This window comes from Emydura macquarii, unplaced genomic scaffold (assembly GCF_026122565.2).
Source record: "Emydura macquarii macquarii isolate MOO-44397 ecotype Brisbane River unplaced genomic scaffold, CSIRO-AGI_Emac_v2 contig_1253, whole genome shotgun sequence".
Taxonomy (NCBI): domain Eukaryota; kingdom Metazoa; phylum Chordata; order Testudines; family Chelidae; genus Emydura; species Emydura macquarii.
In genome coordinates, this window is record NW_027131390.1 from 44,461,671 (window position 1) to 44,489,046 (window position 27,376).

General features: G+C 43.1%; 1 long non-coding RNA gene across 1 annotated transcript in view; it reads right to left on the reverse strand.

Annotated features, from left to right (window-relative positions):
- The window catches only part of LOC137154065 (uncharacterized), a 61,389-nt gene extending 58,335 nt beyond the window's left edge, over positions 1-3,054 (reverse strand). The window contains exon 1 of the long non-coding RNA XR_010920057.1: positions 2,692-3,054. This is a non-coding gene — a long non-coding RNA (uncharacterized lncRNA). The remainder of the gene's footprint in view (positions 1-2,691) is intronic.
- Positions 3,055-27,376: the final 24,322 nt, after the last annotated feature.

The window sequence follows — 27,376 nt, forward strand, 5'->3', positions numbered from 1 at the left end:
TTACTCTACATCTTTGATTCCAAACTGTGCTCCCCAGTGTAGACAGATGAAGATTGCTTCAGGTCAGGAGCCTCCACTGACAGAGCTCATTGGGGGGGCCAGATGCCTTTCTCTGTTTTGTCCTAAGTGTTTCAGGGCCAGTCTAATGCAGCTGCGCATGTCAGCAAGGGGGGGCGGGACCAACCACCTACACAACTGCATTTATCCTCCCTGCACTGCAGCTGGAGGCCAGCAGGGGTTACATTGCCCCAAGCACCTGATCAGCAGGCTGAGTGGATAGAGTCATAGCTCTGCACCACGAGGCACCAAACAACTGAACTAGCACAAGGATGGAAAATAGCCTTCACTCAGTCAAGGGCTGCCTAAATTTCTTCCTTAACCCCCACCCCAAAGCAAACGAGACTGACAGGCACAATTCCTTCCCAGGGCAACCTCTGGCACAGCATAGACCAGAGATTAAAGGCTCCATTTGGCCCTTACTTTGTGAAGGTTGGAGTAAATTACGATCTAACAGCAGCTCCTGTGTAAATGCATTTCTGACTGCAAACAACTGTCAAAGCATGAAACGGCCACTGCAAGGAAGTAACCGAGTAAGCAGAAGGCTTGTGTTTATTGGTGAAGAATCCATTACACAGTAAGCAACTGAACTAGCAACCTCTTTAGCTGAAAGTAGTACACCTACTTAGTGAGCTAAAGGAAAATTATTTGCCTTCTCTCCATTGTGGTGAGAGACATTATTTCAGTCACTCAGCCCCCTTAATGGGACATCGCTACAACTCTTGTCACTGAACACAGGTTGTACTCCCACACGTGCTGGCTCGTTACATGAATTCATGCCTGGGCAACACACGTATGTCTTGCACAGCTTCAGTCTGTCAGGCATAGGCGAGCTGAACAGAAGGGCCAGAGAGAGCTTGTGCCAGAGAGCATCAAAAGTGAGTTATGTGCTTCAGAATACACAGCCCCTGCAGGCCCTAGAGAGATTTCAGTGTATTTTAGGAAACACGATGTGCTGGTCATGGCTAGTGATGCCTCGTGACAGATAGATGTCATCCTCCATGGTCCCATTCCACCCTCCCACACCCTATTCAACTCACATTCTCCATTGGCCCACTGGGCTCCCCTCTCCAGGTCCACTCTGTTGCAACGTACAGACCAGGCCCAGGCTCCTCCCCACACCATGGGCCAATTCCTCTTTTCCCACAGCAGTCAGCCACCCAGCCTGCTGTCTCACAGCAGCAGTGCTCCTGTCATACAAAATGCTGGTGCTTCTGGCAGAAGCAGCACATGCGGTGGGAATCCCTGCCCGAGTACCTCCCTGTGTGGTGTTTGGGGTTGGGAGGCAAGACCCCTATTGCTCCCACTCTCCTGCTGCCCTTTTAAGGCTCTTCTCAGACTTACTCTATGCCTGCATAAATTGAGCAACAGTCACAAGAAACTGACACTGACCAACTGACTTCAGGCCCAGAAATATTTTGCACCCAGACACTTCCCCCTTCTCTCCCCCCAAATGCAGATCCTGGCACTATGACTGCAACCCCTGCAGAGTGCCCTACCAAAGCCCATGTTCCAAACAATCAATAATGGGCTCAGAGTCCCAGGGCCTCCATTGTGCTAGGTGCTGTACCTACCCCCAGAGAGAGTCTCCAACCCAAATGGCTTAAAATTAGAGTATAAAACTAAGCAGGTCAATACACATCACAGACAGGTGAGCATGTTGGCCAGGGGGGCACTTAGGGCACAGCTATACTGGAATTAAAGACCTGCAGAACAGCCATGACTAGCCTGGGTCAAATCAACTGCTCAGGCTGCTGGGCTGTAAAACTGCTGCGTAGATGCTCAGGCACACATCTGCACAGCAATTTTATAGCCCCAGGGCCTGAGCCACAGTCAGCTGATCTGGGCCAACAGCAGGTGTTTAATTGCTGTGTCATCATATCTCTGGTGTTGTGGGTGTAGTCACTGCACATTAACTGCATAGCCACTTGCAGTGTTAAAACTGCATTCGTCCTTTGAGTCTGAGTCCTTTGCCTCAGAGTCTTTCAGCAACTCCCATTACCAGGGCACAAATTCTTCCAAAGGTCAGGATTTGGCCCTCAGAAAACAACTGAAGTCACATTAAATACATGTTACATTAACTAGCAATCATAGTAAACGTGTATCAATTGCACCTTTGATTTCACTTAAGCTATCAGCAATGTCAGAGGCCAAGATCGAGGCTCAGTGCTTTAAGGCTGTGAAAGCCACTTGAGCACTGTTCTAGATACACTCAGCTTGTGCTGCTGCAGTGTAAATGTCATCTCCCCTGCCAATATGGTTTTGAGGGCATGGGGGGTTTACCAGTTAGATAGCTAGATCAACCTATTTCCGAGTAGATCAAGGTTATTGGTGCCTCTCTCCTGCAAGTTCAATATAATTTCAGGGAAATTATTTTTTTTTCTCCTGGAACTTCAGAAAACCAACATGTACTTTGATTTGGTTGAAGAGAAATGTTAATCAGAGGATGCTGGAGTCAACCAGCATCCCAGCTGTATAAAGCTCACTTTCTATACTCTGAGCCATTTTCATGTTTGAAGCCTTATATGGAGATATTTAAAAGCCAGAGATACAGCTGAGCAGAGAATTTTGTTCAGCAGCCAAACCAAGAAGATTCAACACAAAAATGAGAATTTCACAGAGTGCTCCACTCACCATTGGCCTGGCACCTCCTTCTCATTGCTCTGGAGATTACCTCAAGACCCCCTTCCATGGTTTGCACTCTATCATTCTGGTCTGCAGCATCTCTCACTCCAGGACCCACAACAGCCTCTTCAGGATTTAGCCCTCTGGCAGGTCATGCAGCATTCCCCCTTCCAGGGTACAGTCCATCAACAGGCCTACACAGCCTGCCCATTCACTGCCTCAGGGGCTAAGAGAGAACCTGGGCCTGCTGCCTTCTTCTCTAGGTTCCAATCTGAAGACCTTCAGTTCTGGGCTACCTTCCTCTACCCTCACTGCTCCTTCCCTGGCTCACTCTCTCGCTCGCATTTCTTTCCAGAGACTAACAACCCTAACCCTCTCAACAGCCACCCACATGGTAATGGGCTACCCAGCTTTATAGGCCCTGCTTCTTGCTGCACAGGTGAGCCTGTTCCTAATCATTCTCTTGTTCCAGGTGCAGCCTGTGGAGTTAATTGGCCTAACCAGCCATCTTAATACACCCCCCCCCCCCCTCGCTCAGCCGATGTAATGGGTTGACATCCTATCACATACTCGTTCCCAAGACATCTATCCATGGAGGAGGTTTAAGTATTACTTCCTTGCCTCTCACATAGCTGGGCTCAGAGTTCCTCTCCTGCTTTATATCACCCATCATGAGAAGTCATTTCTTTTTCTTTTCCAGAGTTTCCCTCTCTTTCTTCCCCTGGGATTCCAGGTGTTGTATAGCCTCTTGCAGGGCCTACTCGCTAGCTACAAGTTCTCCAGAGCTCTCACTCTCAGGAATCTCACACTCTGAATCCCCACAATCTTGTGGTTCATCTTCATGCTAATCTGTGCATCTCCTGACCTCTTCCCTGGTGGTCTTTCTCCACCCCCCACCAGATTTCTTCTTCTTCTTCCTGTTCTCGCTTCATGGTCTTTCTCCACCACTTCTATGGATGTCTTATGGGCTGCTGCTTTTTCGTTCTTTTCTTTTCTCTGGACCTTGCCCTTTTCCTGACTGCCCTTTTCTCTGTGGGGGCAATGTCTCTTAATATGGCCCTTTTCCCCCACACCAACCCAATCGCTTAGTGGGTCAGACTCTCTGGGTCCTGGTCTCAATCCTGGCCTCCTGGTAAGGCTCTTCCCTGCCCTTTAAATAGGGGCACTCCCTCTTCAGGTGCCCCCTGCTCCTAAAACTGCAACACCATGTGTGGTTGGACCTTTGCCCTCCTAGTCCCAGAGTGCCTTTCCCATTCTTGGCCCTTTTTCTGCTCCTTTTCTGTAGGCTTCCATACAGCTGCTGCTGTTGATCTGCTACCCACACCACACAGTCTTACAAATACACTTGGGTTTCCCCCAGTCTCTGCTGGTTCTCCACTATCTATCACATGGAATGGACTTGCCCCAGTAGCTTCTCAGCTGACCTCTGTGGAGGCAACAACTCTGGCATCCACTCTCAGCGGGAACAATGTCCCTCAGCAAACTGGTAATGTATTTATTGGGAAACTAGGACAGACTCCTGAGTTCAGGGGTAACTGGCTGCTTCTTGAAATGGCATCCTTAGCCAAGCCCATAAGGAAGCAGGGAAATGAACCTCTGTTTTGAGGGCAAGGGGAGCTCCTATGGTAGCAATATGTATATGAAAGTACTTTGAGGGCTTAATCAAGATTTGTATCCTCATGTGCTGCTTTATAAAGCCAGTGTGAAGCGGCCCCTATTCCAAAGGGCTTTAGGCTTTGTAGACCAGGCCAAGAGTTGGAGAAATAACATTATTCCCATGTGACAAAATGAAATTGAGACAAAGAGACTAAATAATCTGCCCTGGATCATGTAGGTGGTCTATGAAAAGCTGGAAATTGAACCCATATCTGAATACAGTGCCTTAAACATGAAAACCATACTTTCTCTCAAGGAAACCCACCATAGGCAGAGGGAAACTAATAGGAACATTGGTCAGTGGGGGCTGATGTTTAGACTAACACCCCATGATGGTTCTCATTCATTCAAGTCCTGCTGATTTGCTGACAAATCGTTGACACCTTTGACCCACAAATTAGCTTTGTACCACACAAGGGGTGCTCTTGCCACACAGAGGCTGGAGTTAAGCTAATAAGTAATTTTGGGTCTACAGCTGTTTCCCTCTATACATTTGGAATGATTAGTGCAGTCATTTAAGATGGCCTCTTACAAAGGGGCCTATTTGAGTCCCAGATATCCTAGTGCTGGACTTATTTTCGTGGAGCATTCTATATTCTTCTGTTGGAGATTCTGACTAGGTCTTGCAGCCTCCAGTATTCCCCTGTAAACTCCAAGGATGCTCAGTCACTTTATAGTTCCAGCTCTCATTTCTGTTCCCCAAGGTCACCGTTGCTTTTATTCCCCCTGCTATTTTGAATCCTTATACAGCCTCTTAGCTTGTTTTGATTCACTGACTCGACTAATTAAAGCAGCCTGTTTGTCTTTAGATAGCATGCAAGATAGATAGAGGTGGAGTCACATTTCAGAAAACACTACTTAAGTTCTGTTTTTGACTTGTGCAAGCCACTTCAAAGAACCTTGGCACCAACTAAGGACTGGACAACAATGCTGGGGATTTTATATGCCCTGTAGGTGAAGGGTTGTGCTTTAGCCTACAAGACATATTAATTCTTGTGGATGCAGAGAGTGGTGGCCTAGAGTAAATTTTTCACGTTGCATATACGACAAAGGCCGCAATGTGTTATTAAAGCAATCTCAGTGATGCACAGAGCCACTATTCTCTCCTCCAGATATTTCAGGTTTTCTTTTCCCATCATGTTTTCTTGTTTCACCCTGTCCACTTCTGGCAGACTTACTAATAGACAAGATTTTTTTTTTAAAACGGTAACCCTATTTGACTGTACCTTGGTCGCACCTTTGGGTTACTTGTCTTCACTTGTACAGCACTTAGCAAAATCAAGCCTTTTGGTATGACTGCAGTTCCAACCTTTAAACCTTAGCATAACTAAGCCTTTATTTGAGGAGAGAAGTGTTGCCAATAAATTCTTCACCATCTAGTTGCTCACTGTGGTCTGCACCCTGTGTTAAGGCACTATGGCTGTATCAGCTATTGATTTGATTGGTTATTCACTTCACATGGGTTTACCCTTGAAGATCCCATGTAAAGTTCAGCTACTACAAAGTGTAGTTGCCTACTTTGTCTTTCATAGAACATAAATCATCTAGTCAATTATGTGACCAAAATTCACTATCTGCAAATATTCTGCAGTTCTTACTTACAGTCCATCAATAGTCACAAACTTGCTCAAAATATGAGTGAATAATTTTGGTGAACTGTTGCTAAAATTTTGCAGTACTCACCCAGCTCCAGTTGTAGACCTCCTAGTGTCTCTTTGGTGAAACAGCTGTCATTTACAATTCTTGATGACAGCCTCTAGGAATCCCATTCTGCAGAATGATTTCCTAAAAGCTATTCAGTGTTTACCTGACAGCTGCTGTCCTGTTACAAGTTAATGCTACTGGAAAGGATCAAATGGATTCTGCTGGCACGCTGAGAAATATGGCTTATTACCACACCTCGCTGTGTATTGAGAGTGGCTCTGTAGAGGAGGGATCTCTAGATTATAGGCCATAAAGAGCCCTGGGAGTGTGGGAAATGCTTAGCTGAAGCCTTTATAAAGGTCAGATACTGCCTTCCTTTCTCTGATTGTTACTTTACTCCTCAGGTATCTTAATAAGCCAGACTGTGCTTGGCCAAGCGGAGAATTAAGCTCTCCTCTGTTACGTTCATGGCATTCACAGAGTGATACAAAAATACTCTATCTGGAAGGTTGCAACGTAACACTTTATTTCTCAGCATCCAGAATCTCACATAAACCAAATACAGACCCAAGGCAGGCTGCTACTTAAAGCAGAGAGACGCTATCTCAAGCTTCCTTGCTTCGTGCTGGCTCTTTGCAGACTGCCCAAAGAGGACCCAGATCACAGGCCTTCCCTAGCCTGCAAGTAGAGCCAGGATACCCCTTTGAATTGTAACCGTTTCCAATGCACCACACCCTCCCCTTCCAATCCCTTTGCTTGGACTACCCTCTTTTGGGTCTGATGCAAAATCATCCCCTACTACTGGATTATTCACCACCTTGTGCAAGCAGGATCCTTGACTCCACCCACACTCTGACAAGCACAGCAGGGTTACTAAGCTATAGCCTGTTAAAGGATGCTGTCTGTTACTTCCCATGGGGCAAGGAGGGTGTTCTACCCAAACCAGAGTTCCTTCCCAGTCCTACTCCTGGGGTGGAGCAGTAATGTACTAGCCCTAACTCAATCAGTAGAGCTGCATGTTAGGAAACCTGCTCTGGAACAGCGTAGGTTGGACTCAGATATTTGAGGAGAGGTTTGTAATGGCACTTGTACCAGACTGAATTCGTTGTACTGAAAGCAGCCCTATACCCCCTGAAGTGTTGGAGTAAAACGGATTTTTTTTTCCTCCCTTGTCATCTGCAGGCACTGTACCATCCAGATGAATGGAAAGGTTTAGTCATTACTGACCCCTCCCTACCCAGCATATGTAATATGTTTGGAGCCTGAATGTGCTCATATTGTCTATTCACTACTCCAGCTTACAAGGCCAGTGAAACATTGCTGTTGTTGCCAATCCAGCCTGTCTGAATACATTCCATGAACTTCACTCAGCTCATCAGCCTATAACCCCCGGTTTGTGGTTTCTCTCCCTTTTGGCATTTAAGTAAACTGGGGTGAGATTGGCTCTGCATTACCCTTGAACAATATCAATAGATTCTGTTTCCAGAGAAACACTTCCTCCCAGGCCCTTTCAGTAATGTGCATCTGGCAGTATCCTCCCCCACTGAAAAGCAGCTTTGAATTGAATGCATTGCTGTGAAAATTGCTACAAGTCTCAGCAGACGTGATCTGGCTGTCTACAGCCTGGCTGTTAATGAAAGTGCACCGTACCTAGCGAGTGGTAAGGACAATGACAACACTGGCTGACTTGATATACGAGCTTAACCTTTAAAATGAGAATATGGTGTTTCTTGCTCTGCATTTCATTTTGGTTCCAATTAGCCATCCATATCCCTTTTAGAACCCTAATAAGCACCTGAGGAAGGTTCAGGGTAATAGAGGGTGAAATTTCTCTCATTTACAATGGAGATGATCTGGATAATTAATTGAAGTCAATGGTTTAACTTCAGCTATGATGCAATCAGGCTCACCTATTTATACCACACCAGAATTCATTTAAGTCACATTTGTTTTTCACCAGTGGAAGTGATGGTTCACGGGTCTGTTCAGTTAGGATGCTTGTCTATACACGAATGTAGACCCTGTACTGGATGTGAAATTCTATAGAAAGGCCTCATAAAAAGGAGACTTTCCATTGATTTCAGTGGGCTTGAGATCAGACTATAATGGAGAAAGTTTTCCTTGGTAAAAAGTTTCAATATTTACAGGGTCAATGGATTTTAACCTGGATGCTACACTCCAAGCCAATCTACCGTTTGCAGTGAGATCTACTGTTAAATTACTCATCCTCCTGCCTCAAGCCATCCACCATGTGTGTGGAATTTAATGAGTTGTTACTTTTTCATGTTTGTATTTATTTTGTAAGGATCAACAAGGAAAGAAAGTCAGATGTAAAGAGCAAACAGGAACAAGTAAATTGTAAGAATGCATTTTTTTCATAACACTTAACACTCACAAGTTCTTTTCTATTGGGAGAGAAGGGTTAATGAAAATCTTAAGTATGTTCATATCCCTTTTATGGGTCTATTTCAAGAGGATACAGATTTCATTGCCAAAAGTTCATAATGCATGCATCATTAGCTTGTCAAAAACTAGTCTAATAAGCATTGATTTTGACAGACATTTTTTACTGATTGTTCCAATGGATGGGTAACCGCTGAACTCTGGTGTCCTTGCCAATACAGTGCTTTTAACAGAAAAGCAGAAGGCAACCTTATACAGCAGTGTATCTACTGGAAAGGCTTGGCCAAAGTTTAGTCCATGTTGCTTGCCAATATTTAATTGCTGTGTTTTATCACTGTTTCTTTCATGAGGTAGTAATCTGCAGGGTAAAGTGCCTTCTTGGGATATGCTTGAAAGCAATACAGCCCCCTCTCTTAACACATTCATGCCTCAGCTCAAAATTGTTTGATTATATCTCTTTTTGCATGATAGCTCTGAATACTCTCTCAGTAAAATATAGATGCAGACAGAATGAAGTTAGCCTCCAATAGAGCCATAAATTTCAGCTTCATTCCCTGAGTATACACAAGTCACCTGCAAAGACATGCCCTGTGCTTTTGAGTTAATCCGGATCATATTTAGCCTTAATCTAGCCTTGTAAATTACAATACAACAAGAAGCTGCTCCTAGAGTCTACATCAGTGTCTGCCATGGCATCAGTTCACTGTAGCTGGAGCCGTGTCTAGTGCTTAATTTGTAAAGAAAGAGGTGCCGGCGCTCAAGCCATGTTTTTACATTCATAACTGAGGCAACAAGCTCAGAGGTGCTGGGGCTATGAACTGCCAAGCCTACAAGTGCCAGGACTCAACCCTGGCACAAATTAAGCATTGACCCTGTCAGTGCCAAGAAATTAGAGAGATACAGTGGGTGAGAAACAAATGTGACTTAAATAAATCTTGTGTTGGACTAACTTCTGCTGGTGAGAGAGACAAACTTCTGAGCCTACACAGAGCACTTCTTCAGGACTGGAAAAGGTACTCGGAGCAACACAGCAAAACGCAAGGTGGAATAGTTTATCATAAGTAGTTGGCACATATTGTAAGGGAACCATTGGGGTAGAGTGGCCCATTAACACCTCTGCAGTCATAGGACCAAAAGAGGGGGTTAGTGGATTATAGATTGTTGTAATAAGCCAGAAATCCAATGACCATCTTCCAGTTTTGCTAAAAAAGACACACTAGCATCTCATCTCTGGGTTTATGTAAATAGAGGGTATGATGCTTTATCCTTTCCGTGCTATGGGGAGACCCCAACATATCACCCCACCCCCACCACCATTCTCTATATACAGTCCAGAAATTACCATCCCCCACCAAACAGTTTGCCATTTTAGAGGCTGGTAATTCACTCTATCAGTAAGGATTTCAGACTGCAACACCTCTTCCATATTAATCCCCCTGAGACATGACGACAGACCACCTCTCACTTTTATCCAATCCACTACATGTCATCTGAGCTGCTGAGTACCCTATTTAAAACTAGCCCAGTTCAGACTTTTACTAAGGAAAAATTCCACTTGTCTGGCAAATGAATTATTTTTTTGTTTAATTCCATGACTGACGGTCTCTACAGCTATCGTATCTAGAAATGTTGGGTTTAAAGTCTTTCCGTCCATTGGGAAGGCCTGAAAGTTTCGTGTTGTTTTCTACTTTATCCAGTCACTCCACTCTACTCGCCTATCAGTGATTTTGGATCCAGGCTCAAGTTTATCTCCAAAAGTTGACTATGTATCTAGTTCTTTTAGTTGGCATCAATAAAAGCTTTAGAGACCATATGCTCTAGTCAGGGAGATAAGGACAAAGATGGCTGTGACAGTATGCTTTGCACCGCTCCAGGTTTAGATGTAACATTCTCAGATTTGTTTTGAAAATTACCTCTTGTTTCTTGGTAGCCAGAAACAACCCATGAGCTATGTCACATTAAAGCTGCTGAGATTTCAAAGGTTACGCCAATTAATATTTTCAGGATTATTTAAACTGTTATTACTCAATATTTTTATTGCTCTAGAGCCCAGAATGTCCACTGTACTAGATCCTGTAGCATATCTTTCCAGGGTTAGAATGGCCCCTAAGAAACAGAAAGGCATCTCCTGCAAAACCTTGATTGATCAGACTGCACCTGATGCTTTTCTTAGGCTGCAGGGTAATTACACCTCCTGAAATTTACATAAATATCAGCCAAACTGATAGCTGTATCCCTGATTTTATGCCACACTTCCAGAAAGCCCCCTTCAGGATCTTGCCATTAAGTAGAAATCTAAAATCATCCGTTAAAAAGAATTCTAGAGATGTTGAAGAGAGTTAAACACGAGGAGCTCTTCACTGGTGCTGGAGACATGGGAGGGAGCATCATGCACAAGTTTTAAGCGTGGAACAAGAACCAATATATGTCACTGCTTTGACTAGTAGAACAAGGGGAAGGAAGCTCAGAATTGCTATAGGAAGATTTGTTCAGGCTTGTCATAGTTAATCAACTGGCTCAAGAAAAGAGGGAAGCATGATTTGGAAAGTACAGTTTCAGTTACACACCAGAGTTTGCAGTAGTGCTTCCTTTTTGTTTATGAAGTAGCTGCAGTGTGTTTATGCCAATTCATTCCTAGCTATTCCTTCCCTTTCCTTTTGAATTTACACTTCCCTTTCAGTATCCTTAATGATGATGCCAATAGGATTGTGATATTAGTAGGGTGACCATATTTCCCTAAACTGAAAATGAAACACGAGGGGCTGGCCTGAGCCTGGCCCCGTCCCACCCAAATGTTCCTCCACCCTGCCATCCCCTCAGTTGAGCCAAGTAGCGGAGAGGGCGAAGAGGAGGGTATGGGCAGGGATCTGGGCAGCAGAGCAGGGTGTGAGCACTTTGGATCTCGGAGCCAGGAGGTGAGGCTATTGGACTCTTGGCAACGCAGCCCAGGCTCCCATGGCAGTAACACCAGAATCTCTGACACCGCCAGCCAGGTGGCGGAGAGGCAGCGGGGGTATTAGCTTCTCCATCCACTGCTGTCACTGAGGGTTTTTGCCTCAAGTCAGGGCCTCAAAAGAGGAGGACTCCTTTCCCTGATTCACTTTATTTCACAAGCCCCGTCACTCTTTGTTGCCAGGGAGGGGGCATGACACTGACAGACCCCGGATCTGAATCTTCAGTTACTGAGGGGCTTTGGAAGAAAGAGCCCTGTCACCTGGGGATGTTAGGGGCACCTAAGAGCTGTACAGAGCTCTGAGAAACCACAAGAACTATCCCCCACCCAGCCTCCCTGCTCCTCACTAACAATATGCTCCACAGCCTCCGGAGGGCAGCCCCAGGCTGAAGAGATGCTAGAGGCTTAACTACCCTCTCCCCAAAGAGCTCCTGGCTCCTTTCCACCAGGAATTGTTGTTGTTATGGTGGGAGGCACCAGCTGGCCCTGCTTGCTACACAGGCTGACAGGTTCTTTTTCTTAGCATGAGAGCAAATGTTCAATCTTTGGATGACAAGCATGTCACTGTGAGTTCAGTGATGTAGTTCTCCTGGGAGAGAAGCTGTTGCAGACAGCAGAGTTTAGGGACCACAGCCCTAAGAGTTAGAAAATCTAAACAAAACATCAAAACAACCAAAGGCCAACAAGCCTCAACTTCAATCTACTCTAGTTAGATCAGGCATCAGTAGGTTTGGCAGAAATCAAATTTAAAAATAAATGTCAATATCCATGTTTATTTTAGGCATTTTTTATCTATTTCTCTTATCACAGTTATGGGAAATTTTTTTTGGGGGGTGACAGATAATTTAATGACAGTACACTTGAAATTCAGAAAGTTAAATGTTGATAGCCATGAAAAGACAAAATTGTCAACATCAAATGTCAAAATATACAAAGTAAATATCCTTAACTTGAACTCTAATAAGTTCTCAAACAGTATTTTTTTCTTTCTTGCCTATCTGTATGTTTTGGTTGTCAATGGAAATATTTTTTGTTGGTTTGTGTGTGTACTGTGAAATTGACCTTTACTGATAAAAATCTAATCCTTCCAAGCCTAAATATCGGGGTTAAGGTGCAAATAAAGATAGTTTGACTATTACTCTGAAGAGTTGGACTGTAAAAGCAAAGGGTTTTTCTTAAACTTTGTTACAATAATTTCAGTACTTCTACCTCAGTGTGAGTCAGTATCCATGCATGAATTGGAATTTAGTTTCATCAGGCCCTTAAAGTAGATTAATTTAGGTCTCCACCTTCATATGGAAGAGGCTAGAGGGCCCAACTGGCACCTCTAGAATATTTCAGACCGGAAATCAAATTATTAATGGAAGGGCTACTCAGATAACAAGTGCTGCAGGATTCAGCTGCTTGGTATATGGAAGTCTGAAATGAGCACGTTGCTGCTTAACAGCATTCTGTGGCTGTTGAAGTTTGAGTGATTCGTGTTTGCTGGCAAAAGTTAAAACAGAAGGGATTCACACCAAGAACGGGGAATATACTATTACTAAGAAACCTAGTATTACTTTATATAGTAGAACCTCAGAATTACAAACACCTCGGCAACAGAGATTGTTCAAAACTCTGAAATGTTTGTAACTCTGAATAAAAAGCTATGCTTGTTCTTTCAACAGTTTACAACTGAACATTGACTTAATATAGCTTTGAAACTTTACTATGAAGAAGAAAAATGCTGATTTTAACCATCTTAATTTAAAAGAAACAAGCACCAAAACAGTTTCCTTACCTTGTCATATTTTTTCTAAACTTTCCCTTTTTTTTAGTAGTTTATGTTTAACACAGTACTGTACTTTACAGTATTTGCTTTTTTGTCTCTCTCTCTCTCTCTGCTGCCTGGTTGTGTACTTCTGGTTCCAAATGAGGTGTGTCATTGACCCATCAGTTCGTAACTCTGAGGTTCTACTGTAGTTTGTTTCAGTGTTTCCTGGTCCTTCTGAGCATGACATTTTTTACCTGGAGGTGACAAGTTTTCCCCATCGCTAATTTCTCTTCAATCAAAACTGTATGTCCCTAGAAGAACGATGTGTGCCCGTTGTTTAACTTGAAAGCCTCATATTCTAAAGTTTAAGTGCTGCAGCTTAAACAATGCTGATGTATTTTTTAGGTTTCTACAGTCTCCATAGAAATACCAGCTAGCTGGCTATTGCCAGAGCTAATATTAAGCCAGCTTGACACTAGTGGTGACTGTTTATGCAGTCTTTCTAGAGCTCTCTAAGCACTTGTTATTAGTATTCATTTTATACTCCATTTTCCAGTTGTCTAGTCTAATGTCACTGAAACAGAACTTCTGAACTCAACATTAGAACTCAGATCTTGTCTTGTCTTGTTGTTTAGTTTAAAAAATACAGCAGACACCTAAAGATACAGTTTCGGAATAATTTTTCTTGCAAAATTAAATACAGATGAAAGACAGCAAGCTATGTTAAGGTCCCTCCCAGCCCTACATTGCTATGATTCCTTAAATTAAGAAGTGAATAGGACCTGTTGTGTAGACATTAAGCATCAGGCACTCAAGATACAGTAGCTGAAAAGCCACCTGATATTCAAGGCCATAGATATTGCAACTCACGCTGGAACTCAGGTTCTCAAGGTTAGAGATTCAGATGGACTTGAGAGCCCAAGCGGCAATGTCCATACAGCTATTTTTAGCATGCTAACTCGAGCTGTGCTTGCGAGAGTCAATCTACCTGGACAGAGTGGCTGACTCCCAGCTGCAGCGTAGACATACCCTTATTGTTGCCTGGACATAAGAGAATCTTGCATGGTGGTTTGATCTTTGAAGGTAAGTCCATTAGAGTTAAGCCTGGAGTCCTATAATTTGTCCCAATCATGACGTAGCAATTCTACAGCTCCTTTGGCAAGCTCAACACCTTCTTCTGCGGGATATTCCCTACCCTAAACTGAGGAGCCCCCCCATACTTTAGAAGCTTATAGATGTGATGAATTTAACTTAGCAGGGTCGCCAAGCCTGCATTTTAGTTTTTACTGACATGAAGATGGGAAGTTGATTTTTTTTTTTTTTTTTACTGACACAGTAAACTTTTTACTGACGTCATTAAAAATACCATAAACAATACAGTAATGTCACAAAAGTGTGTACTCACTCACGATATTCTGTACACAGGAATTTGGAATTACGCAATAGTTTTAGCTACAATTAATTGATCGATCGGTTTTATTGGGTGTGTGCAATAACAGAAAACAGGAAATTGATAAAACCATGGTCAGTTTAGTTTTATGATACAAGAAGTGGATTCTGAATGATGACAATCAATGTCAAAATACAATATGTTTTATTTCTACCCAATTTCATGGACATTTTATTTATTTACGGGTTTACGGACAGTGTTAAAACTGTGCATTTTTTTACTGACTGTCCGTAAATTTAGACAGTTGGCAACCCTTAAGGAATCACTGAGGCTGCAATCAGACTTTAATGTAACAGATTTGAAACAGCCATGAAAGTCACCTGGCTAAAGCTCACAGTTCAGCAAGGAAAGTTGTGTTGTCACTTCCCCCTGCCAGCACATCTCCTCACTACAATCCTCCTGTGCCCTGAAAGCTTAAATAGCAATAGAAAGCCAAGTCTCATGCAACAGTGCTATGTGAGGCCATTTTAATGCAGAGAAAGTATCCTTTTCCAAGACACTTTTGCTCCTTGTTTTCTCCTGTAGTTCCTGTGCACTTCCCCCTATTCATGCTTCTCTGTGAACCAGGCCACTCTTCTCTTTACTTGTTTCCCTCTTGCTTTATTCCCTTTTCACCAGCATGTGCTAGCTAGTTCCCAGGTCTGCCTCTCCATCCTGACATATGGTCCAGAAACAAGTTATCTGCATTATTTCTGTAGATGTTCCACTTCAGGCTTTCATTTCCTCTCTTGTCCTTGTGTATCACCAGCCCTTGGAGACAGCTAGACTCCTAGGTGTCTCAGGCACCCTGCCATAAAGAGCAGGGGAATATCAGAATATAGGTTTTCATCTTTTAGCCTCCTCCAGTGGAAAGGAGCTAGTCAGACAGATCTGAGTGGAGGAGCAGAAAGAGGAATACAAGAGTTCTGCAGCTTTGTCTCTCCCTGTCCCCACCCATGTTGTAGGTGCATCATGCATGGGGCTCTGTTCTACTGGTTTCCAGACACAGGTGGCAAAGCCATAGCGCTATTTAACTTACAACATGGGGATACAGATCCAGTTTTCCATTACTCAGGGTATTACCTTATGCAGCAACTCCTACCTAACCAAACCATTACCTCAGTAGAAGCAACTGCATCATATAGTCTCCTGGCCTTACAGGCAAGGATGGGGTTTACATGGGTTTTCTTGACTTTTGCTGATATCCCAAAGGCTATGAAGATTTTGGATCAGCTGCAGTTTTACAAGATCAGACACTCCATCTGTCCTGCAGGGAAACAGATACTGCCCTGGCAAGCAGCTCCATGACAGCAGAACGTCTGCAGGTCATCCTCCATGCATAGACCCAGCTAGCTCAATTTTAGTCAGTTCAGTGCTGGTTTGTGTCGTCACTTCCACTTCCACACCCATGGAGTGAAGCAAGCACAAACTGTATCTTTTCCTGTGCAAGGATTTCTCAGGGGAGAATAATCACAATGAGAACTGTATTACTAAAATGATGTTCATTCCACAATTCATGTGTCAGTTACCAGTTTTAGTAGATGAGCATTTGTTCACCCAATGGAATACTAACAACTGGCTTCTTGCTCTTTAAAAAGAGAGTAATCAATACATTTCATAGTGTAGCCTCCTCATGTTCTTTTAATATTGATTTAAATAACTCAGATAGGGATGTATATGGTATTTGATGGACATTTACTGTTGTCTATGCAGACAGCAGGGCTTTGTAAATTAAAAAAAAAGGGGGGGATCTGGGCTTAAAGTTGGGAATTACTTGTCATTTGTAATTCTGCAGAAATTTTGATGGGCCCTGAAAATGAGTGCTCGTTTTGTGATTATGCCCCTTCAGTTTGGGTACCCAAACTCAATCATGTTTTAAAATGTAAGCCCTGATGTTTTTCAGGTAATTGCAGTATTACATTACACCATGTATGCAGATCGTTGGGATTACCCCTGGCTTGTCCACTCTTCCAGCCTCCATTTTATCTCCGGCCTTGATCCTGGACCTCCTTCACTTCCAGAGAAGATGACTGTGCCGTAGCTGTGCATAAGAGAGAGATTTATTTGCAGTATCCCCTTTATGTCTGGATCTAGCAGCGAGGATTTAAGCAATGCTATCTACTAGCCATGCTCCAAATGCTAATTAGGGCTAATAACCCACCCTGGCTGCAGTAATTTATCTGCTTTCCTCGGGAAACACAATCTGTGTAAACGATTATTGCCTGATAAGTTGTTTCCAGATCCTGCTCTGCAAAAGGGAGTGAAGTTAGAATGGAAAAAGGCCCAGACAAATCACTACAAAAATAATTTGTTGTTCCATTTTAACAGTCTTTCCTATATGTCCCTTTTGAAGGCATTGTTTTATTTTCCAGCCTGATCCATATATGGAGCTATTTGTTAGGGATCACACTAGAGACCTGCTATCAAGGATTGTGCAAAGCGCTGCTTGGAACTGAACAGAATCGCTGCTGTTGTTTCAAGCTTGAAAGTCACTGATGATGCATATTTTTCTCTATTACTTTTATGTTACATAGCCAGAGATGACTCTTGAACCACAATTAATTACTGCAGAAGGAATACTCAGGTTTTAACAGCTGGGGCCATTCCCAGCACTGCACTGTTAAGCCTGCCCTACTGAATAGAACTAGGTCATATACAAACCTGAGCAAACCAAATACAAATGTGAAGTTGGAACCATGCCAAGGGACCTGGCTTGGTTCTAGACAAGAGAAATAAGCAACTGGAGCTGATTACATATTTTTGAAAGGGAAAGCTATCAGAAGAAGGCATGTAAGATGACTTCTACTGGGGAAAAGATATCAACAATTCAGGCTGAAATCTTTCCTAGATTCCTCCCTGGACAGAAATATGTGTCAGAGGAGGCACAATTAGAGCTCTGTTTTAACTATGGACTTAGGCTTCCTCGTCTCTAGAGTAATAAATTGTCTAATGAAGTGAGTTTTTCAGAGGGCTGGTCTGCTTAGACTAAGGAACCAACAGCAGGTGTTGAGAAAGGGGAAGCAGTAACTTCATTTTAGTTTCTCTTTGAGAAGGTCTGTGTTAAAGGTAGCAGCTGATCGCAGTTCCAGTAGTGATGTTCACATTCTTGTGAGACTATGGTCAATTATGCTGGATATTATATATTAAGTTCAGATCCTCTGCATTGATTCGTGGCATCTAAGAATTCTTCTACAAGAGCTTCATACGTGTGATGAAGCTGAAGAGCAGCAGCCAGTGTGCCAGATAAAAGTTACTGTTGGTATTTCAGTAATTGTTTCAATACAAACTGAAAAAAAGTGAGTATATGTTTTTAAAGTGATGAGATCTCAAATCACATTAAAAACAGGCAACAGGAACAAATATACTCAAGCGCCACACAAAATCATAAAACCATAGAGTTAGAAGGGACTGCAATGGTCATCTATTCTAACTTCCTGCCAAGAAGCAGGATTTTTTGCGTCCAAACCATCCAAGATAGAAGGCTATTTAGCCTCTTTTTGAAAATCAGCAGTGAAGGAGTTTCCATGATTTTCCGAGGCAATCTATTCCATTGTCCTACTGTTCTTACAGTTAGGAAGTTTTTCCTGAGATTTAATCTAAATCTGCTATGCTGTAGTTTGAACCCATTGCCTCTTGTCCTACTCTTTGGCAAGACAGAACAAATTTTCTCCATCTTTTTTATGGCAGCCTTTCAAGTATTTGAAGACCGCTATCATGTCCCCCCCTTAATCTCATCTTTCCCAAACTAAACATACCCAGTTCCTTCAGCCATTGCTCATATGTCTTGCATTCCATCCCGTCGATCTGCCACTCGCCTCTGGATCCTTTCCAGTTTATCTACATCCTTTCTATACAGTGGTGACCAAAATTGGACACAATACTCCAGCTGAAGCCTAACCAGCGCTGAGTAGAGCTGTATATTACCCCCTATGACTTACATGCTTTGCCTCTGTTCATGCAACCTAAACTTGTATTTGTTTTGTTTGCAGCAGCATCACATTGCTGACTCATGTTGAGGTTGTGATCCGCCACAACTCCCAGATCCTTCTCAGCAGGGCTGCTCCCAAGCCAGTGATCCCCCATTCTGTATTTGTGTGTTTGGTTTGTCTTTCCTAAGTGTAGGACCTTGCCTTGGCTGAATTTCATTTTGTTGTCTGTAGCTCAGTTCTCCAAATATGTATTGTGATGGATGCTTTAGCCTGCTTGCAGCTTTGGAACAGAACCAGAACTGTCAGTCTCTAGAAGCAGAGGAATACTGCACACACTGGAGTTCCCCTCAGTTGAGACAGCTGCCACAATCAGGATAATTCTGTTCCACTTATCTAAAGTAGAGGTTGTGCCAACTATACTCTGGGCTCTGGGCTCAGCTCATGGAATTTCCTGAGGAATTGGGCTTTCTGTCTGACATGCAGTCCATGTTTGACCATGGGGTCTGCTATTTTGCTGTAGTCAGGTGCCTGATGTTTTGTTCTCTGCTCCACTAGGAGCTGGTTGCAGTGTGGCAGTCTGAAGGCAGGACAGACGTTCTCCTGGCTTCTCAGGACCACTCTTACCTTCTTTTGAAGCCTCTGGGGAAAAAGTGGCAGCCAGGGACCAAGCACATCAGGTGCTGGCCAGAGCTCCATGTCACCTGGGCTGCAAGTGTACGGGGCAGGATTAATGCTATTTGAGGTCCTTAACACCACAGAGCAGTGGTTCTCAGCCAGAGGTTGAGTACGCAGAGGTCTTCCTGGGGGTACATCAACTCATCTAGATATTGGCCAAGTTTTACAACAGGCTACATAAAAAGCATGAGCGAAGTCAGTACAAACTGAGATTTCATACAGACGATGTCTTGACTCCTGAAAGGGGTACAGTAGTCTGGAAAGGTTGAGAGCCACTGCCATAAAAGACCCTTTGTGGCTCTACCTGCATCATAGCCACACCCTCCACTTGAGTGGCAGTGGCCTCCTCTGAGGAAGGCAGAGACAGTAGCCTGGGGCCCCCTTCTTAGTTAAGGAGTGGCAGCAAGCTCCCTCTGTATGTGCCCCCAAACCACCACGTATACCCTCAGTTTCTAGGTGAAGTGGGCAAGGCCTGCTGCACTGTTCTCCTGCTACAGAGTCTTCCATCAGGTTGTATTGTCAGGGCTCCTGGAACAGCAGGTGTTGGGGTTATTTCCCATTGAGGCAAGCAGTGCATTTCACCCCTCTTTGAACTATTCTATTAGAGTCTGCAGACTCCAGTGGACATCACTGCATTGAACTGTGAGGACTGGAACCCTTTACGTCCCTTCCAGTCCTACATTTATATTTCAGAGAGGTCATCTAGTCTATCCCCAGCACTGCAACGGGAACACCTAAACCTAGATCATCCCTGACAAGTATGCGTGCAGCCTGATCTTAAAAGCATCTAATGATGAGGATTCTAAAAGCTCCTTTGGTAACCCAATCCAGTTCTCAGCTGTTCTTGTTAGAAAGTTTTTTTCCTAATAACTAGTCTCCCTTGCTACAGATTAAGCTGATTATTTCTTGTCCTATCTTCAGTGGACACAGAGAACAATTGATCACCATTCTCCTGGAACAGCCCTTAGCATACTTGAAGACTTAGGTCCCCCGTCAGTCTTCTTTTCTCAAAACTAAACATGTCCAGTTTTTTTTTTTTTTTAAACCTTTCCACATAAGTCAAGTTTTCTAAACTCTTTATCATGTTTGTTTCTATCCTCTGGACTCTCTCCAATTTGTCCACATCCTTTCTAACGTGTGGTGCCTAGAATTGGAAACGGTATTCCAGCTGAGGCCTCAGTGCCAAGTAGAGCCAGACAATTACCTCCCATGTCTTACATACGACACCCTGTTAATACACCCCAGAATGATATTAGCCTTTCTTGCAAATGCATCACATTGTTGACTCAGCTTCAATTTGTGATCCACTATAACCCCCAGATCCTTTTCAAGAGTATTACCACCAAGCTAGTCATTCCCCATTTTGTAGTTATACATTGGATTTTTCCTTCTTAAGTGCATTTGCCTTTGTCTTTATTTAATTTCATCTTGTTGATTTCAGGCCAAGTCTCTAATTTGTCTAGGTAGTTTCAAATTCTAATCCTGTTCTCCAAATGTTTGCAAGCCCTCCCAGCCTGGTTTCATCTACTAATTTTATAAGATGCTCTAGTCTCCATTATCCAATAAATTATCCGTTAGCCATTTGTCCATGTAAAAGGGCTTGGAAGGCCAGGCAGCCTAATGGTTAGATTGCCTGGCTCTCAGCCCCCTGGCTGGCTGAGTGGCCTCAGCCTTCAAGGCTGGTGGCAGTAGAAGGACTCATACCCTTCCATTCCCCCAATTCCCAGCCCAGGGTCCTGTGTATGTGAACTCCTGAACAAGGAGGTTGGTGTCCCTCCCAGCAGGGAGTCAGAATCCATTGTCCTGGGCAACTTCCTACCAGCCCATTCAGCTTGGGGCTTGACCCCTCTAGTCCCATCTATCAGGCAGTTTGCTTCCTGCAGAGTTCCCTCTTGGGTCCAGGGCAGCTCCTTGCTGCAGTCCTAGATTCCTTCATGCTGTGACTAATGGTATCCTTTCATAGTGTGTGTGGAGGGAGAGGAGGAGGAGAAAGAGAGTAGCTAAGCCGTGAAGCGGTGGCTGCTGGTGTGGGTTCCAGGGAATTAACTCATCTGGTGCTTTGTCCATCAAACTCATCTCCTCATGAACGCACTTCCTTGGAACCGGCCTACTTCCTTTTCAGCCTGACAAAAAGGCAACCCCTGCCTGGAATGAGCTGCTGAGTAGTAAAATACATTCTGCCCATTTGGGCCAAGTCCTAGGACCCTGCATAGAAGAGGTGAAGCTGCAGAGAGAGACCTTTCCTTTTGCCTACCTTTCAGCCTTTCTTTCTTCCTGAAGCGTACAGGGGCACCAGCTGCTGCAGCACCAAAGGGGAGTGGAAGCTGGAAGGCATTACCTAGGAGGCAGATACAGCCCTAGAACACCTCTGGGCATTGGTCAATTGGAAGTCAGGATCAGATTACGGAATTTCTCACTTGGTTTACCCAGCCATCCCTGCTGCTGATCTCACCTAGCTCACGCTATGAAGGCAGAACAAATCAGATGGGAACTTTGCAGGTGAGGCATTCCCTTGGGGAGAAAGACTGATGTCTCTGCTTCTGCCCCTCTAAGTTGTAAGTGGCTGAAATAAACTGAGGCCCAATGCCCCCAGAGGAAGGCTTTAAAGGGGGGGCATTTGTGGCAGCACAAAAAGCTTCTACAGATTCGCTTTCTGAGAAGTCAGTGATGCAACTCCAAATCTGAGCAGCACGTGCAGAGGACAGACAATTGATGTGCTCATTTAGCACTGCCCTCAATCTCAACTGGTGGCGTTAATATGATGCCTTAAACCAAAAAGTACTCCTGGCTGGGAAAAATCCCAAGAGCATGGCAGCAATACTGCTTATCTCCTTCCCTTAGTGACACCCTCTTGAGCCCAGTGGGTTTCATTTGCCCAATGCCTCATCTACACCTCTCTTTGCCAGAACTACTTTTTTGCTGCAGTGCTTCTTCCCTTTTATATTATGTTTTCCCTGATCTCTCATCTGCTGTTAGAGCAGTTTAGTATACAGGATTACACATGCAGCAGGACATGTTGCTTAACATTCAGCTACCTTATCACATCTGTGAGTACCAAACTTGCTTTGTATAGTTGCATTTGAGGAGTGGCCTCTTCAGCAGAGATTTTGCATAGATGTGTTAGCATGACCTTCTGAGTAACTTGACAGGCAATAATGAAGGAACTCTTTAGCCATCCTCATGTTCTTGGAATGCTTTGTCAGCATCTTACAACAGAAGCTGTAGCAGAGGTTGAGATGAAATTAAGCTCTGAATCAGAGATTGATTTTCAGCTAGGGAATTGCAGCAAGCACAAGCCCAGCAAGGAAATTATTGCAAGTGATGGTGATGAAAGCGATTTCCAGTGTAAGGTACCAACGTGAAGAGATGCTGAGTGTCGGTGAACTGGGTCCTGAGCATCTCACACAATTGGGCCTTAAAATCGGTGTGCACAAAACTCAGAAAAGAAAAGGAGTCTTATGACTTCAGCCCCGGCTTCAAATGAAGCTGAGCAAACCTATTCTAACTCTGCATTTTCTCCAGTTGAGCCGGTGTTCGAGTAGTCAAAACGTTCAAATGGCCCTAGTAAAAACACGTACATGACACAGAGTTTGCCTTTCTTCATCTGGTCGTTGTTTGATTTTATGCTATCCACCTTTTATAGTCAAACTTTCAAGTCACTGGAGATATTAAGTTGTCTTGTCATGATACAGACACCATCCATGAAAAGACAAATTTTTAGCATCCTATTTTTTTATTGCATCCTTGTCCTTAACATCATTAGCCAGATCAGTAGCTATGGACACAGTAGAACTTATATAAAAATAATTTTTTGGATGAATGATTTTGTCCAAAATGAAATGAGTATAAATATTGTCTGTCAAGATTCTCGTCTCATTGAAAAATGAGAAACCAAAACCCTGAATGTTAAAGAAATTCCATAAAAAATGGTTAATTCATTTTAATGTGAGAATGAAGCCGTTTCAAGTTCACTGAAACTTGAAAAGTCAGCATTTTCTGAATTTTTTACCAAGTTTCCCAAAGCCTAATTGGCCTTTTTTGACAGCTCTTAAACAACCTGGCCAAAGCTCCTGGAAAAGCTTGAAGTAGTATACCTCTTGTTCCACTCTATAGCAGGAAGGTAGAATATAGCCATTTCCTTTCTTCGTCAGTTTATCTATTCTAAACCATATTGCCTTAAAGCTATTTCACAAAGGAATCCCATCTGAGAGAGTGTCTTCAATGTAACTGGTTGCATTAGCTAGCCTGAAGTTTTATCAGGGTCCAGATGCTACCAAACTTGTAGTAATTTGCTCCATGGTAGCCTGTTACAGTTCCCATGGGACTATTTGAGGAATAAGGGTATTACTCCATGTAAAGCAGCAAAAATGGACCCATGGTACAGATAATCCATCTAGAGTAATAGTTCAATGTAACAACTGTTCCTCCCATCCAAGGGCCTGATTCCAATATACACATTGTGAGTGAGGGTAACTTGTGGGTTTAGGGTGGTTTTTTAAAATAAAACTTCCAGAGTAAGTAGTTACTCCATGCTACTAAGGAACCAATACTGACCCAGAAACCTCAGTGGGACACAGACTGGCAATTGACACTCAAGCTGGTAACCTATCAATTTAGTTTCAGAATCTTAGAAAAAGGAGAGTTAACGGTTCTTTAGTGTGGATCCTAAATGACTAACAAGGTAGTGTAAAGCATTTGAGTTTTTCCAAGCTTTCATCATGCTCACAGTGCAGTTACAAACATTTCCTAGTCTGCAGACCAGTGAGAGTGGCACAAGTTGGTTGGCTGTGCAGAGAACCACCAGGAGTCCAATAGCAGTTGGCATCTTTTCAGGAAACTATTCGTAGTGCTCCTCCCAAGCCTCTCATGCCGCTGAACGTGTGACCCTCGAGCTAAATAGCTGAAGCCAGTAGCATGAGCTTTCAGCGATTCCTAAGGCTATTCTGTGGACTTGCCAGAGGAAGATGCCATGTAAAGCAGCTGCCTTCAATTCCAGATGTACTCTGCTACTTACCCAAGCAGAACCTTCAGCTACAAGTAGGGTGACCAGATGTACTGATTTTATATGGACAGTCTTGATATTTGGGGCTTTTTCTTATACAGGCACCTATTACCACCCAACCCCTGTCCTGATTTTTCACACTTGCTATCTGGTCACCCTAACTACAGGTCCTATTCTGCTTGAGAATGTAGCTGTGATGACTCAGAATCTCTTAAAGTGAGGTCAAAAACATTGGCCCCTGTTCTATTATCTTGTATGTGGCACAAGAGCCAAGGGAGAAAGGAAAGCTTGCTTTAAGCCACTTTTGCATCTCCTGTATTCTGGTCCAGGCACCCAGTGTAGATAAGGCCTAATGCTACTGTCAGACATCCTTGTTAGAGATGCAGCTTATACTTGCACAAGCGTTCTTTTGCTAACATATCTTACGGAAGCCTAGAAATATAGGTTGGAAGGAACCTCAAGAGATCTAGTCCATCCCCTCATGCAGCGACAGCATCAAGTATACTAGACCTTCCCTGACAGGTATTTGTCTAACCTGTTCTTAAAACCCTTCAAAAACAGGAATTCTAAAGTATCCCTCGGTAAGCTATTCCAGTAGGTAGCCACCCTGATAGTTAGTGAAGAGTTTCCTAATATCTAACCTAAAGCTCCCTGGCTGGAGATTAAGCCCATTACTTCTGGTCCTACCTTGAGTGGATACATGGTGAACAATTGATCACCCTCCTCTTTGTAACAGCTCCTAAAATGTTTGAAGACGATCATCAAGTCCCCTGTCAGTCGTCTTTTCTGAAGACTAAACTTGCCCAATTTGTTTTAAACCTTTCATTGTAAATTCAGGATTTCTAAACCTTACAATGTTTGTTGCTCTCCTCTTGACCCTCTCCAACTTGTCCAGACCCTTCCTAACACATGGCGCCCAAAATTGGATACAGTACTCCAGCTAAGGCTTCACCAGTGCCAAATAGAGCAGGGCAGTTACCTCCCATTACATACAACACTCCTGTTAATATACCTCACAATGACATTAGCCTTTTTTGCCTCTGCATCACATTGTTGACTCATATTCAAGTTGTGATCCACTATTACCACCTAGACAGTTACTCCCAATTTATACCAGTTCCTGAATAAAATAAGCCATGCCAGCAAAAGGAATTAGCCAATAAAACTGCATCTACACTAGGGCTTATTGCCAGTGTAAAAATTGTTTAAAAAAAAAAACAAAAAAACCCAAACCCTTCAACAACATTATACCAGAAAAAGTGTTTAATGTAGTCTTAGCCTTTTCAGTCAGAACAGCCTCAGGGTTGTTATAGCTTATACTCAGGCTAGGGAAGAATAGTTTGGGGGACTAGACAATCACCCCCAAGTATGCTGCTGAAACATTTCCTGTGGTGGAGCAACATAAAGGAGCCTTAGGACAGTGGAGAATCAAGCCCATTATTTTCAGTCCATTCTACAAAAAAATATATTTTGTCAAAACAGCCACTCTTACCCAGAAAAATGTCCCTTAATCTGTAGTCTCAAAACATAAGCATAAAATCCACAATGGAGAATACGCAATACTTCATTTCATATCACTAACAGTGCTATGCTGCCTTTTAGCCTACCTTTATATTGAACTATTAAATGGTACATTTATTAAAAAAAATGTACTCAGTTGACACAATACCCAATAATAAATCCCGTGTAAGATAACCTTGTAAAGATATGTAGATTTAAAAAAAAAAAAAAAAGATTGCAAAGCTACCTTAAAGAATCCATAGGTCAGAGTTAAGTTTGCTGTGCATCTCTTTATTCCTGGTAAGAATTAAAAGCCCAGCCTAGCTCTCTACTACCTTGCACCTTGTGTATCACTTATGCCTGTGTAACTGGTAGCATATTAAGACCACCTTGCATGCACTTTCACCATGGGTAGATGACCATACAAAATGTGAGACAAAGAAAAAAACCAGGCCTAATATGTTTATATGTTATGTGGGCAATCCAAAACTGAGCTCCTTTACTATGTCCATACTGCTCATTGGTTACATTTAGTGAAAGAAACTGTCACCTAGAGAAGGCACTTAATACTTTTATTGAAGAAGAACTTTAGGAGAGAGAGCAATGGATAAAAGGTAGACAGATGGAAGCCCAGCTATTATTTTTCATTCAGAAGCTCTCCAAAATAGAATAGTTATTTAAATAAATAATCTTACGGTATGTATAGCTTATGTGGGCATTACCGCCAACATGGATTTTCAGGAGTTCTAGCCTGATCAGCAAAGGCACATAAAAAATGGCTACTCACTAACCAAGAGCAGAGAAATGAGGAAAGCTGTTTCTATTGTGTTTTCCTTCCATTACAAGATGTTAGCTTAGGGACAGGGAATGAGAGATGGTAAGGAGAACCAATCTGACCTGACTGGTCGTCATCAGGAATCACTACCCCTGCCACAGGAAATGGGGAACGCTGAGAAGGAGCAATTTCTGACAGAAATGACTATCTCAGGGAGAATGAAAAGCAAGCTTTTTACAAGGAGAAGCTAGTCATCAGAGAGAATTCATGTCAGATTTTACCAGTGGGAGAAAGACTGCCGCAAAGTGGGTTGCGGCCACTCCCCTACTTCCTGGGTATTATGGTAAGGTATTGAAAAGGTATTATTACTGAGATTGACTGAACTAAATTCTGCTGGTGTTCTACAAAGGGAGCTAAGACAGCCTGGCCAGAGAGTCCTGTGCTAGAGATTAACTGGGGGGGAGTGAAAGCACACAGCTAGACCACACAAGTCAACACTGCTTGCTCTTTCTGCCACCCGGTAGACACTTTTGGGTATGGGGTGATTAGTTTCTTATCAATATATGGCAGGAAAAACAATCGAGTGCTAGAAGTAGGGAAAGAACAGCTAAGTAGGTGGAATAGTAACCCTGTTTGTGGCAGAACTTGAGCAAAAGCCTAAGTGAACATGAGAGGAGCTATTCTATATTGAAGGAAGCATTGGTTCTCTGGTCAGAAGAAAATCAAGAGAAAGCTTTGAAGAAAAAGAGGATATATTTATTTTATCATTAGTTGAAGTACTAGAGAGAGAATAAGTTTGATGAAAGGCCCCTTCAGAAAATAAACTAGGAAGTGCAGAAACGGCCTGGTCCACATACAACTCTAGCAACCAAGCTGTTGGTCTTATTTCAGTTCTCCACCTGTAATATCAGAATTTAATATTTAATGAACAAAAACAGACTTGATTTCAACAATATAGCTTATGGCACTACAGTG